The following is a 16093-nucleotide window of genomic DNA, read 5'->3' on the forward strand; positions in this document are numbered from 1 at the left end:
GAGAAAAGCCCCTCCCTTAACACCTTTCTTTTCTGAGAAGAATGTTGCCCATTCTTCAGTGAAAACATAATAGACCCACCACACCGGTGATAAAGGTCTTAGTTCCAGATCAAGATGGTGACCTAGAGGATCCTGAAGTAACCTCCTCCCACAAATACGCTGAATCTACAGCTACATGTGGAACGACTTCCTCTGGGAAAAAAAAAAACTGAAAACTGGCTGAGCAGCTCCCACCCGCCGGCACCACCACGGAGAGAAGGCTCGCAGAAGCAGGTAAGGCAGGCTAGGACAAATGTCGCTGTAAACCTCACCCCCCGCCCTGAGGCCCACAACTGGGAGGGAACTCAAAATGCTGAGCTTTGCCCTGGAGAGGAAGGGTTTGAACCTGCAAAGCCCCCAAATCATCCAGTGAGCTCGCATCTGGGAGACCCACAGCCTGTAAGGATCTGAGAAACAGCCCTTAAAGGGCTCGCAGCCTCGGACTCACCTGCCCCAGGCCCGGGTGGAAGCGCGGATCCAGGAGGGCCCAGAATTCCTGTGGGCGCGGCACTTAGCTTTTTGTCTGTCTTGGGAGCGTAGGCCTGAGAGACAGACATCTGGTTTGACAGACTTGGGGGCCTACTTGGGCGGAGACCGGCAGGCACAATCTTCGTGGTCTTCCTCGCTGAAGCGTCGGTGTCCCCCAGAGGGGGTCACCTGCGTGCGGCCTGGGGGATGCCCCTGCATTGCCCGGCTCTGCTGCCCGTGAGGCTCGCGTTCCTGGGCCCTACAGGAGGGCTGTGACAGAGTTCTCCTCAGACTTCCACTGCGCAGACGGCGCGCCACAACAGCCGCAGCCTTTCTGTGAGCGAGACCTATTTGCCTGTCTGGCAGCTTCAGCCCCAGGCGCCGGCTTCAGGTGTGCTGGCTGTAGGCAGCGTGCTCTGTGCTCTCAGGACACATGGGCCGTGCATGCCATCTTCACGCTCTCCCTCCCCCTCAGTGCAGCTCACCGGTATCTCATGGATAGCAACTGATAACGCTTCTCTGGAGCCCCAGTTTTTGCAGTTGCAGCCCTGGGGACACCTCTAGATCGCCTGCCAGTGGTGGCCAGTGGGACTTGGGCTTGCAGTCCCACAGGACTGTATGTATTTGTGCTCTTTAAAACCTACTGCCTAAGGGTCTGGCTTCCAATCAGCCTGAATCTTGGTGCTGACCAATATCCTCCCTTGTGGGACACTGACAGGCCTTGGCACAGCCACAACTACTAGGAGCCATTAAAAATAAAATGGGCTGCTTGGCCAATCACAAACGTTTGAGAGACAACCAAGAGCTGGGACAGGGTTGAACAATAAGATTCATCTGCAGGAGGCCACTCCTCAGAGACTGGGAAAGGTGGCTGTTTAATAGATAAAAGCCAACACAGAATAAGGCAAAATGAAGAAACAGAGGAGTATGTTCCAAATTAAAGAACAAGATAAAACTTCAAAAAAGTAGTCCCTTCTTCATGAGGATTGGCTATTAGGCACATAAAATTTATCAATAGTCACCTGGAAATTTTGTTTCAATAAAGCTATTTAATTATTTTTTTCTAAAATGCACAGCTGACTAAACACTGTCCTTGTTGCTATCTTCCTCTCTCTGTTCCAAAATGTGCAAATGACTGAATTTAGAAAAGGAGTTAAAACTGCATCAAACTTGGCTAGAAATTTATCCATATGTGCTGAAGGAGCAGGCCAGATAAATCAGTGGACCACAGAATAAAACCTCCACAATTACAAGATCTAAGAAAATAGAAAGAGACTTGAGGAGTGTTTCTGAAGAGTGGCCATGATGAAAATATGAGAGGCTGAGCAAGAAGAAAGTAGCCATGGAAATGAACCCACTATTAGCAGTGACCATGAACACTAGTTTGTAGGTTTCAGTGCAGTCAAGTCTGATGTGCTGAATTGTCACAGTAAAAACTTTCTAATAAACCAGGGCCACAGAGGACAAATTTATCACAAAAGCCAATTGGGACAATGAATAAATGAGACCAGTGGTACAGGGAAATGCTAAAATCAAAGTGTACGATTGTGGGCTCATCGTGCTCAGCAGCAGAGAGGCTTACATATGGCCATACATCTGTTAAAGGTCATGGCAATGAGAAGGACCATTTCAGGACCTCCAATATTATGGCTTTAAAAGATCTGAGCTATAAAGACCCCAAAGGAGATGACTTTCTGCTTTCCAAAAAGATCACAGATTATCTTAGGTGCTGCATTAATATCAGATCAATAATGGAGAGATTGGCTAATAGAAAATACATGGGAAGGTGTAAGTAAAGGCCAGAGGTCACAGTCCCACTATGAGGAGGTTTCCTATCATATAAGATATATAGAAAAAACAAGAAAAGCATAAAAGAAGGTGGTTATCCTGGAAATTGGAGAATCTCAGGAACACAAACACAGACACCACAAAGTGGTTGGCTCTATCAATTGGCCCATTTGGTAGGTTCACTCTCCTGTTACTTAAAGGAAGAAAATGTCCCAATTAAAAATACTATTATATTAATACCCTCTAAGCAACAGTAAATTTTGGAAGTCAAATATTACCTGCACATTTCACAAAAACAAAATAACATCCTTTTGGCCACTATTGCAGCAATTGCATGTTAACAGTAACTGAGTTGCCAGGTGGCCTTGCTAACACAACGAATACTGAGGATTCTAGTGGACTGGTACCCAAGGGTGCACCTGATCAATCCACAGTGGGCATTGGATGTTAACTGCTTTGTCAGTGTTACCAATGTTAACCATCCTCTCCTTTGAAGAATGATAACCAATCACATGTACTAGATGGACAAAGAGGATTATTCTAAGCCAAAGAACTTATCATATAACTGATTTTGTTACTCATCAGAAATTATCCTTCTCTTTTTTATCTTTTTTTTATTGAAGTATCATTGATATACAATATTATGATGGTTTCACATAAACAACACTGTGGTTTCAATATTCATCCATATTATCAAGTCCCCACCCCCACTATTTCAGACACTATCAGCATAGTAAGATGATACAGAGTCATTACTTGTCCTCTCCAAACTGTACTGCTTCCTCGTGACCTATCTATATTGTGATTGCGAATTATAGTGCCCCTTAATAAACTCCCTCTCCACCCAACCTCTCCAAACCCTCCCCGTTGGTAACTACTAGTCCTTTCTTGGAGTCTGTGAGTCCACTGCTATTTTGTTCCTTCAGTTTTGCTTTGTTTTTATACTCCACAAATGAGTGAAGTCATTAGGTATTTGTCTATCTCAGCCTGGCTTATATCACTGAGCATAATACCCTCAAGCTCCATCCATGTTGTTGCAAATGGGAGGATTTCTTTTCTTTTTATGACTGAATAATATTCCATTTTGTATATGTACCACATCTTCCTTATCCATTCATCTATTGATGGCCACTTGTTCCATACTGTGGCTATTGTAAATAGTGCTGCAATAAACATAGGGGTGCATATGTCTTTTTGAATCAGGGATCTTGTTTTCCTCAGGTAAATTCCTAGAAGTGAAATTACTGGGTCATATAGTATTTCTGTTTTTGGTTTTCTGAGGAAACTCCATATTGCTTTCCACAACAGTTGAACCAATTTACATTCCCACCAATAGTGTGGGAGGGTTCCCCTTTCTTCACATCCTTGCAGGCATTTGTTGTTTCTTGTCTGTTGGATGTTAGCCATCCTAACTGGAGTGAGTTGATATCTCATTGTGGTTTTAATTTGCATTTCCCTGATGATTAGCCATGTGGAGCATCTTTTCATGTGCCTATTGGCCATCCAAATTTCTGCTTTTGAGAAGAGTCTGTTCAGATCCTCTGCCCACTTTTTTAATCGGCTTATTTGTTTTTTGGGTGTTAAGCATGTGAGATCTTTATATATTTTGGATGTTAACCCCTTATTGAATAAGTCATTTACAAATATATTTTCCCATACTGTAGAATGCCTTTTTATTCTGCTGATGGTGTACTTTGCTGTACAGAAGCTCTTTAGTTTGATGTAATCCCAGTTGTTCGTTTTTATTTTGAGTCCCTTGGCCGAGGAGATGTGTTCAGGAAAAAGTTGCTCATGTTTATATTCAATAGATTTTTGCATGCTTTCTTATATGAGTTTTATGGTTTCATGAATTAAATTCAGGTCTTTGATCCATTTCAAGTTTACTTTTGTATATGGAGTTAGACAGTAATTCAGTTTCATTCTCTTACATGTAGATGTCCAGTTTTGTGAACACTAGTTGTCAAAGAGGCTATCTTTTCCCCATTGTATATTCATGGCTTCTTTATCATATATTAATTGCCATATATGTGTGGTTTATATCTGAGGTTTCTATTCTCTCCCATTGATCTATGGCTCTGTCCTTTTGCCAATACCAAATTGTTTTGATTACTGTGGCTTTATCATAGAGCTTGAAGTTAGGGAGCGTAATCTCCCCATCAATTCCTTCTCAAGATTGCTTTGGCTATTCAGGGTCTTTTGTGGTTCCATATGAACTTTAGAACTATTTGTCTAGTTCTTTGAAGAATGCTGTTGGTATTTTGATAGGGATTGCATTGAATTTGTAGATTGCTTTAGGCAGAATGGACACAGTGACAATATTAATTCTTCCTATCCATGAACATGGGATGTATTTCCATTTATTGGGGGCTTCTTTAATTTCTCTCATGAGTGTCTTGTAGTTTTCAGGGTATAGGTATTTCACCTCCTTGGTTAAGTTTATTCCTAGGTATTTTATTCTTCTGATGCAATTGTAAATGGAGTTGTTTTCCTAATTTCTCTTTCTGCTAATTCATTGTTAGTATATAGGAATGCAACAGATTTCTGTGTATTAATTTTGTATCCTGAAACTTTGCTGAATTCAGTTATTAATTCTAGTAGTTTTTTGGTGGATTCTTTAGGGTTTTCTATGTATAACATCATTTCATCTGCAAATAGTGACAGTTTATCTTCTTCCTTACCAATCTGGATGCCTTTTATTTCTTTGTGTTGTCTTATTTCCATGACTAGGACCTCCAATACTACATTGAGTAAAAGTAGGGAGAGTGGGAGTCCTTTTTTTGTTCCCAGTCTTAGAAGAAAAGCTTTCAGCTTCTTGCTATTAGGTATGATGTTGGCTGTGGGTTTGTCATATATGGCCTGTATTATGTTGTGGTACTTGCCCTCTGTACACATTTTGTTGAGCATTTTTATCATGAATGGATGTTGGATTTTGTCAAATGCTTTTTCAGCATCTTTTGAGATGAGCATGGAATTTTGACTTTCTTTTTGTTGATGTGGTGTATGATATTGATTAATTTTTTAATATTGTACCATCCTTGCATCCCTGGAATAAATCCCACCTACCATCATTGTCAAGTGTGACGTTGAGAAACTGCTGTAATGATATTAAAGGGGAATCAGTCCTTCTGTGATCTGTATTTGTTGGGTGTTTAGTTGTTTTATTTTCTCCTCTCTAATTTTAGCCACAACAATGCCAAATCATGTAGATAAGGTTCAGGGAAAAACCAAATTTAGGAATCTAGGGGTATGGTAATTGATCTTGAGGAAAGATGAAGAGAGAATTCAAGTTGGTTACTTGATTCAAGCACAGTAAGGATTTATTTGAAAAGATTCTTGATAATGTCTTTTTTTTTGAGAGGGCATCTCTCATGTTTATTGATCAAATGGTTCTTAACAACAACAAAATTCTGTATAAGGGACTCAATGCACAATCATTAATCAACCCCAAGCCTAATTCTCAACAGTCTCCAATCTTCTGAAGCATAACAAACAAGTTCTTACATGGTGAACAAGTTCTTACATAGTGAATAAGTTCTTACATGGTGAACAGTGCAAGGGCAGTGATATCACAGAAACTTTCGGTTTTGATCATGCATCATGAACTATAAACAACCAAGTCAGATATGATTATTCGTTTGATTTTTATACTTAATTTATATGTGAATCGCACATTTCTCCCTTATTATTATTTTTTTTAATAAAACGCTGAAGTGGTAGGTAGATGCAAGATAAAGGTAGAAACATAATTTAGTGCTATAAGAGGGCAAATGTAGATGATCAGATCTCTGCTATAGACTAAGTATTAATCCAAGCTAGACAAGGGCAATAAAACATCCACGGATGCAGAAGATTTCTCTCAGAACAGGGTGGGTGAGGTTCTAAGCCTCACCTCTGTTGATCCCCAATTTCTCACCTGATGACCCCCCTGCGACTGTGCCTGTCTTAGGTTGTTCCTCCCTTGAGGAATCTTACCCTTCTCTGACTAACCAGTCATCTTCCGGGGCCATACAGGGAAATGTAAAGTTGGTGAGAGAGAAGCAATATTCTTTGAAAAGGTTAGCTTTTTATTTCTTTGCAGATTTATGCCCTGTGGCTTCTATGCCCAGCATTTGTCTTGAGGTATCTTTACCGCTTGGAAGAATTATGATACTCGGTAATTTCAATATGAGGCATGAATTCTACTAAAGGGTTGTAATTAGGAAGGAAGAAGAAAAGCTATAGAAGTAGCAGACGGAAGAAAATTTGAAAAGATTGATTATTTCTTTGACATATCTTCTTGTAGAGTAACATAAGCATGTATAGGTTTTAACAAACTACTAATTAAATTGCATACACACATTAAGAGAATAGGAATACAGATACATAACAAAAGCAGACCTACAATTACCAGCCATATCCAGTGAAACCAAGAAAACCAGTTAGGTACCCTAGGCATTTGTGAAAACTTATCAATGATATGATGGATATTGTCTAACTGAATTTGAATAGTTTGAGAAAAATCAGACAAATTAAAACAAACAACACATTCCTGGGAACTGTTCACATCCCATATGTTCTTTTAACAGTAGATAGTCTATAGTCACACGATTTTGGAGCACTGCAACTTGCACTTCTCCTAATTCTTGTTTCAGTTCCGACAGTATAGATGCAGTCAAATTTGTTGTTTTACTGTATGCAAAGGCCAGCTTAGATATCTCCTTCTTCATTCCAATGCCAAGTCCAGGAACCAGTGGGATGAATGCAGCTACAACTGCAACAGCGCCAGGATCTTTGAAGTTTTTTGATGATCATCTTCTGGAATGACTCTTCTAGAGAATGTTGATGTTGGAAGTTCTTCTTCATATCGTATCTTAATTCTTTTTCTGGGTAGCCAAATTAGGCTTTGATCCTCTCTATAAACACAAACAAACCCTTTGCCTACACTTTGATATGACCTTTATACCATTGTGAAGAACCTATTGGAGATCATCACACAGGGACTGATTTTTTTTTTTAAGAGAAAGGAATATTATCAGAAAAATGTACTTCCATAGCTGATCATCTGACACCTTTTAAAAGATCAAAATTAAGGATATGTAAAACATGCATTAATCATTGATTTGCAGATAGTTTTATCCTATCAGGGAGTAATCCCCCTTTTCTTTCTCTTATTTTTTTTTGATATCATTAATCTACAATTACATGAAGAATATTATGTTACCTAGGCTCTCCCCTACACCAAGTCCCCCCCACAAACCCCATTATAGTCACTGTCCATCAGCATAACAAAATGTTGTAGAATCACTACTTGTCTTTTCTGTGTTGCACAGCCCTCCCCTTTCTCCCACACCCCCACATTATGCATGCTAATCATAATACCCCCTTTCTTCATCCCCCCCCTTATCCCTCCCTACCCACCCATCCTCCCCTGTCCCTTTCCCTTTGGTACCTGTTAGTCCATTCTTGAGTTCTGTGCTTCTGCTGCTGTTTTGTTCCTTCAGTTTTTCCTTTGTTCTTATACTCCACAGATGACTGAAATCTTTTGGTATTTCTCTTGCTCTGCTTGGCTTATTTCACTGAGAATAATACCCTCTAGCTCCATCCATGTTGTTGCAAATGGTAGGATTTGATTTCTTCTTATGGCTGAATAATATTCAATTGTGTTTATGAACCACATCTTCTTTATCCAGTCATCTACTGATGGACACGTAGGTTGCTTCCAATTCTTGGCTATTGTAAATAGAGCTGCAGGAAACATAGGGGTGCATCTGTCTTTTTCAAACTGGGCTGCTGCATTCTTAGGGTAAACTCTTAGGAGTGGAATTCCTGGGTCAAATGATAAGTCTGTTTTGATCATTTTGAGGAACCTCCATACTGCTTTCCACAATGGTTGAACTAATTTACATTCCCACCAGCTGTGTAGGAGGGTTCCCCTTTCTCCACAACCTCGCCAACATTTGTTGTTATTTGTCTTTTGGATGGTAGCCATCCTTACTGGTGTGACGTGATATCTCATTGTGGTTTTAATTTGCATTTTTCTGATAACTAACGACGTGGAGCATCTTTTCATGTGTCTGTTCACCATCTGAATTTCTTTTTTGGAGAACTGTTGGTTCAGTTCCTCTGCCCAATTTTTAATTGGATTCTTTGCTTTTTGCTTTTTGAGGTGGGTGAGCTCCTTATATATTTTGCATGTCAAACCTTTATCGGATCTGTCATTTACAAATATATTCTCCCATACTGTAGGGTACCTTTTTGTTCTATTTATGGTGTCTTTTCCTGTACAGAAGCTTTTCAGCTTAATATAGTCCCAGTTGTTCATTTTTGCTTTTGTTTTCCTTGCCCAGGGAGATATATTCATGAAGAAGTCGCTAATGTTCACATCCAAGAGATTTTTGCCTATGTTTTTTCCTAAGAGTTTTATGATTTCATGACTTACATTCAGGTCTTTGATCCATTTTGAATTTACTTTTGGGTAAGGGGTCAGACAATGGTCCAATTTCATCTCTTACATGTAGCTGTCCAGTTTTGCCAGCACCATCTGTTGAAGAAACTGTCATTTCCCCATTGTATGTCTATGGCTCCTTTATCAAATATTAATTGACCATATATGTTTTGGTTAATGTCTGGAGTCTCTAATCTGTTCCACTGGTCTGTGGCTCTGTTCTTGTGGCAGTACCAAATTGTCTTGATTACTATGGCTTTGTAGTAGAGCTTGAAGTTGGGGAGTGAGATCACCCCACTTTATTCTTTGTTCTCAGGATTGCTTTAGCTATTCAGGGTCTTTGGTGTTTCTGTATGAATTTTTGAACTATTTGTTCCAGTACGTTGAAGAATGTTCCTGGTAATTTGATAGGGATTGTGTGTGTCAAATCTGTATATTGCTTTGGGCAGGATGGCCATTTTGACGATATTAATTTTTCCTAGCCACGAGCATAGGATGAGGTTCCATTTGTTAGTGTCCCCTTTAATTTATTTTAAGAGTGTCTTGTAGATTTCAGGGTACGGGTCCCTCACTTCTTTGATTAGGTTTATTCCTAGGTATTTTATTCTTTTTGATGCAATTGTGAATGGAGTTGTTTTCCTGGTTTTTCTTTCTATTGGTTCATTGTTTGTGTATAGGAAAGCCACAGATTTCTCTGTGTTAATTTTGGATCCTGCAACTTTGCTGTATTCCAATATCAGTTCTAGTAGTTTTGGAGTGCAGTCTTTAGGGTTTTTTATGAACAATATCATATCATCTGCAAATAGTGAAAATTTAACTTCTTCTTTACCAATCTGGATTACTTGTATTTCTTTGTTTTGTCTAATTGCTGTGGCTAGGACCTCCAGTACTATGTTAAATAACAGTGGGGAGAGTGGGCATCCCTGTCTTGTTCCCAATCGCAGAGGAAAAGCTTTCAGCTTCTCGCTGTTCAGTGTGATGTTGGCTGTGGGTTTATCATATATGGCCTTTATTATGTTGAGGTACTTGCCCTCTATTCCCATTTTGCTGAGAGTTTTTATCATGAATGATGTTGAATTTTGTCAAATGCTTTTTCAGCATCTATGGAGATGAACATGTGGTTTTTGTCCTTTTTGTTGATGTGGTCAATGATGTTGATGCATTTTCGAATATTGTACCATCCTTGCATCCCTGGGATAAATCTCACTTGGTCATGGTGTATGATCCTCTTGATGTATTTTTGAATTTGGTTTGCTAATATTTTGTTGAGTATTTTTGCATCTATGTTCATCAGGGATATTGGTCTGTAGTTTTCTTTTTTGGTGGGGTCTTTGCCTGGTTTTCGTATTAGGGTGATGTTGGCTTCATAGAATGAGTTTGGGAGTATTCCCTCCTCTTCTATTTTTTGGAAAACTTTAAGGAGAATGGGAATTATGTCTTCTCTGTATGTCTGATAAAATTCTGAGGTAAATCCATCTGGCCCAGGGGTTTTGTTCTTGGGTAGTTTTTTTATTACCATTTCAATTTATTTGCTCATAATTGGTTTGTTTAACTTTTGTGTTTCTTCCTTGGTCTGTCTTGGAAGGTTGTATTTTTCTAGGAAGTTGTCCATTTCTTCTAGGTTTTCCATCTTGTTATCATATAGGCTTTCATAGTAGTCTTTAATAATTCTTTGTATTTCTGTGGAGTCTGTCCTGATTTTTCCATTCTCATTACTGATTCTGTTGATGTGTGTTGATACTCTTTTTCTCTTAATAAGTTTGGCTAGAGGCTTATCTATTTTCTTTATTTTCTCAGAGTACCAGCTCTTGGTTTCATTGATTTTTTTGTATTATTTTATTCTTCTCAATTTTGTTTATTTCTTCTCTGATCTTTATTATGTCACTCCTTCTGCTGACTTTAGTCCTCGTTTGTTCTTCTTTTTCCAATTTTGATAATTGTGATGTTAGACTATTCATTTGGGATTTTTCTTCCTTCTTCAAGTGTGCCTGGATCGCTATATACTTTCCTCTTAAGACTGCTTTCACTGCGTCCCACAGAAGCTTTGTGTTGTTGTCATTTGTTTCCATATAATCCTTGATCTCTATTTTAATTTGTTCATTGATTATTTAGGAGCATGTTGTTAAACCTCCATGTTTTTGTGAGCCTTTTTGTTTTCTTTATACAATTTATTTCTAGTTTTATACCTTTGTGGTCTGAAAAGTTGGTTGGTAGAATTTCAGTATTTTGGATTTTGCTGAGGCTCTTTTTGTGACCTAATATGTGGTCTATTCTGGAGAATGTTCCATGTGCACTTGAGAAGAGGGTATATCCTGTTGCTTTTGGATGTAGAGCTCTATAGATGTCTATTAGGTCCATCTGTTCTAGTGTGTTGTTCAGTGCCTCCGTGTCCTTACTTATTTTCTGTCCAGGGGATCTACCCTTTGGGGTGAGTGGCTTGTTGAAGTCTCCTAAAATGAATGCATCCCGTTCTTTTTCCCCCGTTAGTTCTGTTACTATTTGTTTCACATATGATGGTGCTCCTGTATTGGGTGCATATATATTTAGAATGGTTATATCCTCTTGTTGGACTGAGCCCTTTATCATTATGTAATGTCCTTCTTTATCTCTTGTTCTTTCTTTGTTTTGAAGTCTCTTTTGTCTGATACTACTACTGCAATCCCTGCTTTCTTCTCTCTGTTGTTTGCCTGAAATATGTTTTTCCATCTCTTGACTTTTAGTCTGTGCATGTCTTTGGGTTTGAGGTGAGTTTCTTGCTTTTTTATCCGTTCTGTTACTCTGTGTCTTTTGATTGGTGCGTTCAGTCCATTTACATTTAGAGTGACTATTGAAAGATATGTACTTATTGCCATTGCAGGATTTAGATTCGTGGTTACCAAAGGTTCAAGGTTAGCTTCTTTAGTATCTTACTGCCTAACTTAGCTCGCTTATTGGGCTGTTATATACACTGTCTGGAGAGTCTTTTCTTCTCTCCCTTCTTATTCCTCCTGCTCCATTCTTTATATGTTGGTTGTTTTATTCTGTGCTCTTTCATGTTTCCTTTAACTGCTTTTAGTGGGTAGTTGATTTTATTTTTTGCCTTTAGTTAGCATTTGGTTGGTCTGCTTTCTTTGCTGTGATTTTATTTTCACTGGTGACATCTGTTTAGTCTTAGGAGTGCTCCCGTCTAGAATAGTCCCTCTAGAATACCCTGTAGAGGTGGTTTGTGGGAGGCAAATTCCCTCAACTTTTGCTTGTCTGGGAATTGTTTAATCCCTCCTACATATTTAAATGATAATCGTGCTGGATACAGTATCCTTGGTTCAAGGCCCTTCTGTTTCATTGCATTAAATATATCATGCCATTCTCTTCTGGCCTGTAAGGTTTCTGTTGAGAAGTCTGATGATAGCCTGGTGGGTTTTCCTTTATAGGTGACCTTTTTCTCTCTAGCTTCCTTTTAAACTCTGTCCTTGTGTTTGATCTTTGCCATTTTAATTATTATGTGTCTTGGTGTTGTCCTCTTTGGGTCCTTTCTGTTGGGAGTTCTGTGTATTTCCGTGGTCTGTTCGATTATTTCCTCCCCCAGTTTGGGGAAGTTTTCAGCAATTATTTCTTCAAAGACACTTTCTATCCCTTTTTCTCTCTCTTCTTCTTCTGGTACCCCTATAATATGGATATTGTTCCTTTTGGATTAGTCGCATAGTTCTCTTAATATTGTTTCATTCCTGGAGATCCTTTTATCTCTCTGTGTCAGCTTCTATGTGTTCCTGTTCTCTGGTTTCTATTCCATCAATGGCCTCTTGCATCTTATCCATTCTGCTTATAAATCCTTCCAGAGTTTGTTTCACTTCTGTAATCTCCTTCCAAACATCTGTAATCTCCCTCTGGACATCTGTAATATCCTTCTGGACTTCATCCCTTAGCTCTTGTATCTCCGTCGGCATGTTTATGATTTATATTTTGAATTCTTTTTCAGAAAGACTGGTTAGGTCTGTCTCCTTCTCAGGTATTGTCTCTGTAATCTTTGCCTACCTCAAATTTTGCCTTTTCATGGTGATACAGATAGTTTGCAGAGCTGGTTCGAGTGATGGCTGGAAGAACTTCCCTTCTTGTTGGTTTGTGGCCTTCCTGTCCTGGGAGAACAGCGACCTCTAGTGGCTTGTGCTGGGCAGCTGCACGCAGATGTTGCTTCTGATTCTTCCCTGTCCCCTATGGAGTTTATCTCCGCTGTTGCTGTGGGCGTGGCCTGCCTGGGGCTTCTGCTCCAATATGGTGGAGCACATTGGAGGGGGAACAGGAGGCTTTTTCTCTCCAACAGCCTCTGAGCTGTTGTGTGGGGCCTCTGAGCTTCCCTGATATCTAGGGGTTTAGGGTGCCCGGAGTTCCCTGCTGCTGAACTAAGTGTCCCAGGACGCTTCCATCTGGCTGTGCGGTCCCTGTCCCTTTAAGACTTCCAAAAAGCACTCGCTTTTTTTTGTCCCCAGGGCACCGGCTGCAGGCACCCACTCACAGTTCTTACTGTCCTGTTTCCCTAGTATCCAGGACCCCATGCATGCACTGTGTCTGCGCTCTGGTGCGGATGGATAGGGCTGGGTGTTTAGCGGTCCTGGGCTCCCTCCCCCTTCCCACTACAACTCCTCTCCTCCCTCCCAGAGCTGGGGTGTGGGGCGCTTGAGTCCCGCCAGTCCAGGGCTTGTATCTTACCCCTTCATGAGGCGCTGGGTTCTCGCAGGTGTGGATGTGGTCTGGATGTTGTCCTGTGTCTTCTGGTCTCTCTTTTGGAAGAGTTGTCTTTGTTGTATTTTCAAAAATATATCTGGTTTTTGGAGAAAATTTCTGCTGCTCTACTCACGCTGCCAGCTTGGCTCCCGATAATATCTTTATTTTACTTTCACAGTGCTACAGACAAGTGGACATAGGCTTAAAATAAAGAACTGGAAAGTTCAGGTGGAAACAGGGAACTTTAGGACTGTCCTATTGAAAAAGCACAGTGAATTTCTGGTCCAGCACATATTACATATCTGTGGCATATCTAAATCTTCACAGCAGACTATTTGAGAAAGTCTCTCTCTCATTTCACCATGTCTGTGCTTTTTCAATAGGCACCTGAGGTGTTCTGATGCACAGCCACCACTTTCCTCTATGCTCCTCTTTGTACTCCCTTAGCATCTTGTGCACTTGCTTCTCGCTGCCCATACATCATAACATGGCAACTGTTTCTCCCTCTGTGTCCCATACAATGGAGGCTCCTCAGTGGCAGAGAGGCTGTCTTACTGTTTGCTATACTATCTCTGTGTCTTGCACATTTTCTGGCATTGAGTCGATATTCTATAAATATTTGTTGAACCAAGCAAAAATAAAATATGAAGAATACAATTAGACCAAAGTTGAACTATTAACCTCACTCAGTGTCTTCTCAAAGGGTATTCATATCCATGACCCCCAAACTCCCTTTTGAATACCTATAATGCCAGAGAGCATATGATTTTTGAAACAGGCCTATAATCAGCTCAGGGATACATTATTCTTAACCCTCAGAGTTGTCTGAAAGAGCAGATTCAAACCATGTAGTCATCTGTTTGATTTTAGCTGGAAATATATATATATATATATATATATATACTTATTAGAATTAATAAAATCTTAACTTTTGCTATGAGCAAATGATACTTTGAAAACTCAAAATCTCACAGAATGACTTGATAGCAAAAATTTTAATTTTTAAAATCAATTTTAATTATACAGAAAACACATAAATCTTTCTCATTTCAAAAATTAGAAAAATCACAAATAAAACCAAGGACACTTTGGTCATGACTCCTACTTACCCCAAGGCCCTGCCTTTTTCTCTAGAGGTAGATATCATGTGGTAGGTATTCTTACAGACCTTATTTTTTTTTTTGCTCTACATTTATATCTATTTATCTATATAAATGCATATGGCTCTAGTTTATTTATTTTCATTGTTTTACAGCTATTTCAGGGTATTGAAGTCCAGACAGGAAGAGAGGTCACTTCCAAATGGACGATTGAAGTGAGTTGATTGATGGATTATATGCAAGAGTTTGGGTGGTGGTAAAGGAACCCAAATCTGGTAAGAGCAGTGATGTCTTATCATCCCAGGACTTCAGGGAGATGGGGAGGAGTTGTTTCTAGGACCACATGTGAAAAGCTGTAGCTGCAGAAGAGGGAGACCCCACAGGAACTGTGAAAAGGAAAATAATACAACCTGCATGTGTAACTTATCCCAGGCTTATAGTGCATCCTGAGGTATGGCATGTCATCAGCCCAAGGTGAATGGTCCAACTAGTACCCCCGCATCTCATCAGGCCATTCTACTAATCAGCCAAATCAGATGTTAGTAAGTGATGCAGCATGTAGGTTCACTAATGAGTTCCATATATGTGCGAGCTCATTATTATTTTTCTTATATTTCATTTGCTGTAAAATATGTCTTCTGAAAGCAGATTAAAGATGGCGGCATGAGAGGAAAGACACACGCTTCCTCCTAAAACTGGATACAATTAGAAAATTTAATTGGCACAACTAATCCTGAGAGCAACAGGAAAGAAGATGGCGTCAGACTGCATACACCTGGAGAAAAGAGCAGAACTCACCAAATGGGGTAACGTACCAGAGCTGTGGCTCCTCAGGACCTGAGCCCCTCCCCAACCCCAGCTCACTTGCGGGAGGAAGAGAAATGGAGCAAGGTGGGAGTGGAAGGCTTGGGACTGCTGAATACCTAGCTCCAGAGAGCTGCACTGGGAGCACAAACCAACATTTCATGGTACTTTCATGAGACTCGCATGACTACCGGGTTGGAAAGTTAATACAGGCAGAGTTCCTAGGGAGACTGGGATTCCAGCTGCTTGTGGAAAGCAGGGATCCATATCCAGCTGCTCTGGGACAAAAGGCCCAGTGGAGACAGGCACAGCAACCAGGAGGTGGGAAACAGATCTTTTCTCCAACCAGGCACCAGTACCGCTCCGCTGTGACACCCGACATTGCCTCAAGGGCTGAGCAGCTCCAGAATAGAGCTTCTGGACACTAGAGGGCGCCATATACAAACATGAAAAGCCAAAGAAACCTTGTCCAGAGTAAAATTATTAATAAAACTCCCAAGAAAGATTTAAATGATATGGACCTCATGACTCTTCCTGAAAGGGAGTTCAAAATAAGAATCATCAACATTCTAATGGACATACGGAAAGACATCCAAGAACTCAAGAATGAATTCAGGTGGGAGATACAATCATTGAAGAGCATGATGGAGGGTATTAAAAGCAGATTGGATACAGTGGAGGAGACAATAAATGAAATAGACACTAGAGAAGAGGAATACAAAGAAGGCACAGAGAGAAAAAAGGATCTCTAAAAGTGAAAGAATATTGAGAG

The 16093-nt window shown here is 40.1% G+C and overlaps 1 pseudogene; it reads right to left on the reverse strand.

Annotated features, from left to right (window-relative positions):
* Nucleotides 1-618: 618 nt before the first annotated feature.
* LOC118913498 (olfactory receptor 4F15-like) lies at nt 619-15703 on the reverse strand (annotated as a pseudogene).
* Between the last annotated feature and the right edge of the window lie 390 nt (nt 15704-16093).

Source organism: Manis pentadactyla, chromosome 11 (assembly GCF_030020395.1).
Source record: "Manis pentadactyla isolate mManPen7 chromosome 11, mManPen7.hap1, whole genome shotgun sequence".
Taxonomy (NCBI): Eukaryota; Metazoa; Chordata; class Mammalia; order Pholidota; family Manidae; genus Manis; species Manis pentadactyla.